This window comes from Triticum urartu, chromosome 2, assembly GCF_003073215.2.
Source record: "Triticum urartu cultivar G1812 chromosome 2, Tu2.1, whole genome shotgun sequence".
Taxonomy (NCBI): Eukaryota; Viridiplantae; Streptophyta; class Magnoliopsida; order Poales; family Poaceae; genus Triticum; species Triticum urartu.
In genome coordinates this window covers 105,704,714-105,709,003 of record NC_053023.1, presented here as the reverse complement: position 1 = coordinate 105,709,003, position 4,290 = coordinate 105,704,714, and positions in this window count along the sequence as shown.

The following is a 4,290-nucleotide window of genomic DNA, read 5'->3' as shown; positions in this document are numbered from 1 at the left end:
GAAGACGTACAACTACATCAACCGTGTTGTCATAATGCTTCCGCTTACGGTCTACGAGGGTATGTGGACAACACTCTTCCCCTCTCCTTGCTATGCATCACCATGATCTTGCGTGTGCGTAGGAATATTTTGGAATTACTACGTTCCCCAACACTATACACAATTCCACTCATATCCTATATACTAAAGAGAAGCCAAATCCAAATAGTTTCCAAAAATATATGATATAACCTTCGCATACTTTGTATCCTACATTTTTGTTTATCTTGGGTGGTTCTCTATGTGAGGACCTGGAGTTTTTCCATAGCTTCAAAACGAGTCCAAGTGGGAGAGTGAAGGAAATATGTCCTAGTGGCAATAATAAAGTTGTTATTTATATTTCCTTATATCATAATAAATGTTTATTATTCATGCTAGAATTGTGTTAACCGGAAACTTGGTACATGTGTGAATACTTAGACAACCAGAGTGTCACTAGTTTGCCTCTACTTGACTAGCTTGTTGAATCAATGATGGTTATGTTTCCTAACCATAGACATGAGTTGTCATTTGATTAACGAGATCACATCATTAGAGAATGATGTGATTGACTTGACCCATTCGTTAGCTTAGCACGATGGTCGTTTAGTTTGTTGCTATTGCTTTCTCCATAACTTATACATATTCCTATGACTATGAGATCATGCTACTCCCGAATACCGAAGGAACACTTTGTGTGCTACCAAACGTCACAACGTAACTCGGTGATTATAAATGTGCTCTACAGGTGTATCCGATGGTGTTTGTTGAGTTGTCATAGATAGAGATTAGAATTTGTCACTCCGATTGTCGGAGAGGTATCTCTGGGCCCTCTCGGTAATGCACATCAATATAAGCCTTGCAAGCAATGTAGCTAATGAGTTAGTTACGGGATGTAGCATTACATAACGAGTAAAGAGACTTGCCGGTAACAAGATTGAACTAGGTATTGGATACCGACGATCGAATCTCGGGCAAGTAACATACCGATGACAAAGGGAACAACGTATGTTGTTATGCGGTCTGACCGATAAAGATCTTCGTAGAATATGTAGGAGCCAATATGGGCATCCAGGTCCCGCTATTGGTTATTGACCGGAGATGTGTCTCAGTCATGTCTGCATTATTCTCGAACCGTAGGGTCCGCACGCTTAACGTTACGATGACAGTTATTATGAGTTTATGCATTTTGATGTACCGAAGTTAGTTCGGAGTCCCGGATGTGATCACGGACATGACGAGGAATCTCGAAATGGTCGAGACATAAAGATTGATATATTGGAAGCCTATGTTTGGATATCGGAAGTGTTCCGGGTGAAATCGGTATTTTACCGGAGTACCGGGAGGTTACCGGAACCCCCCCGGGAGCTGTATGGGCCTTAATGGGCTTTAGTGGAAAGGAGAAGGGGCAGCCCAAGATGGGCCACGCGCCTCCCCCCTCCCCTAGTCCTATTAGGACAAGGAGAGGTGGCCGGCCCCCCTCTCTCTCTTTCCCCCTCAGCGAATCCTACTCCAACTAGGATTGGGGGGAGGAATCCTACTCCCAGAGGGAGTAGGACTCCCTTGGCGCGCCCTCCTTGGCCGGCCGGCCCCCTCCCCTTGGCTCCTTTATATACGGAGGCAGGGGACACCCCTAGACACACAAGTTGATCATTGAGATCGTTCCTTAGCCGTGTGCGGTGCCCCCTGCCACCATATTCCACCTCGATTATATTGTAGCAGTGCTTAGGCGAAGCCCTGCGACGGTAGAATATCATGATCGTCACCAAGCCGTCGTGCTGACGGAACTCCTCCCCGACGCTTTGCTGGATCAGAGCCCGGGGATCGTCATCGAGCTGTACGTGTGCTAAGAACTCGGAGGTGCCGGAGTAACGATGCTTGGATCGGTCGGATCGGGAAGACGTACGACTACTTCCTCTACGTTGTGTCAACGCTTCCGCAGTCGGTCTGCGTGGGTACGTAGACAACACTCTCCCCTCTCGTTGTTGTGCATCACCATGATCTTGCGTGTGCGTAGGAATTTTTTTGAAATTACTACGTTTCCCAACAGTGGCATCCGAGCCTAGGTTTTATGGTTTGATGTTATATTCACGAGTAGAACACAAGTGAGTTGTGGGCGATATAAGTCATACTGCCTACCAGCATGTCATACTTTGGTTCGGCGGTATTGTTGGACGAGATGACCCGGACCAACATTACGCGTACGCTTACGCGAGACCGGTTCCCCCGACGTGCTTTGCACATAGGTGGCTTGCGGGCGACTGTCTGTCCAACTTTAGTTGAACCGAGTGTGGCTACGCCCGGTCCTTGCGAAGGTTAAAACGGAGTCTATTTGACAAACTATCGTTGTGGTTTTGATGCGTAGGTGAGATTGGTTCTTGCTTAAGCCTGTAGAAGCCACGTAAAACTTGCAACAACAAAGTAGAGGACGTCTAACTTGTTTTTGTAGGGCATGTTGTGATGTGATATGGTCAAGGCATGATGATGAATTTTATTGTATGAGATGATCATGTTTTGTAACCGAGTTATCGGCAACTGGCAGGAGCCATATGGTTGTCGCTTTATTGTATGCAATGCAATCGCGATGTAATGCTTTACTTTATCACTAAGCGGTAGCGATAGTCGTGGAAGCATAAGATTGGCGAGACGACAACGATGCTACGATGGAGATCAAGGTGTCGCGCCGGTGACGATGGTGATCATGACGGTGCTCCGGAGATGGAGATCACAAGCACAAGATGATGATGGCCATATCATATCACTTATATTGATTGCATGTGATGTTTATCTTTTTATGCATCTTATCTTGCTTTGATTGACGGTAGCATTATAAGATGATCTCTCACTAAATTATCAAGAAGTGTTCTCCCTGAGTATGCACCGTTGCCAAAGTTCATCGTGTTCAAGGTATAAGTGTTCTCCCTGAGTATTGCACCGTTGCTACAGTTCGTCGTGCCAAGACCCCACGTGATTGATCTGGGTGTGATAAGCTCTACGTTCACATAACAACCGGGTGCAAGGCCAGTTTTGCACACGCAGAATACTCGGGGTTAAACTTGACGAAGCTAGCATATGCAGATATGGCCTCGAGACACTGAGACTGAAAGGTCGAGCATGATATCATATAGTAGATATGATCAACATAGTGATGTTCACCATTGAAAACTACTCCATCTCACGTGATGATCGACATGGTTTAGTTGATATGGATCACCGTGATCACTTAGATGATTATAGGGATGTCTATCTAAGTGGGAGTTCTTAAGTAATTTGATTAATTGAACTTTAATTTATCATGAACTTAGTACCTGATAATATTTTGCATGTCTATGTTATTGTAGATAGATGGCCCATGCTGTTGTTCCGTTGAATTTTAATGTGTTCCTAGAGAAAGCTAAGTTGAAAGATGACAGTAGCAATTACACGGACTGGGTCCGTAACTCGAGGATTATCCTCATTGCTGCACAGAAGAATTACGTCCTGGAAGCACCGCTAGGTGACAAACCTGCTGCAGGAGCAACGCCAGATGTTGTGAACACCTGGCAGAGCAAAGCTGATGACTACTCGATAGTTCAGTGTGCCATGCTTTACGGCTTAGAACCGGGTCTTCAACAACGTTTTGAACGTCATGGAGCATATGAGATGTTCCAGGAGTTGAAGTTAATATTTCAAGCAAATGCCCGGATTGAGAGATATGAAGTCTCCAATAAGTTCTACAGCTGCAAAATGGAGAATAGTTCTGTAAGTGACATATACTCAGAATGTCTGGTACCACAACCACTTGACTCAGCTGGGAGTTAATCTTCCTGATGACAGTGTCATTGACAGAGTTCTTCAATCACTGCCACCAAGCTACAAGAGCTTCGTGATGAACTATAATATGCAAGGGATGGATAAGACGATTCCTGAGCTCTTCGTGATGCTAAAAGCCACAGAGGTAGAAATCAAGAAGGAGCATCAAGTGTTGATGGTCAAGAAGACCACCAGTTTCAAGAAAAAGGGTAAAGCGAAGAAAGGGAACTTCAAGATGAACAACAAGCCAATTGCTGCTCAAGTGAAGAAACCCAAGTCTGGACCTAAGCCTGAGACTGAGTGCTTCTACTGCAAAGGGACTGGTCACTGGAAGCGGGACTGCCCCAAGTATTTGGCGGAGAAGAAGGATGGCAAAATGAAAGGTATATTTGCAGTAGTGCCTGGGTATTTGATACTGGTTCAGTTGCTAACATTTGCAACTCAAAACAGGGGCTATAGATTAAGCGAAGATTGGCTAAG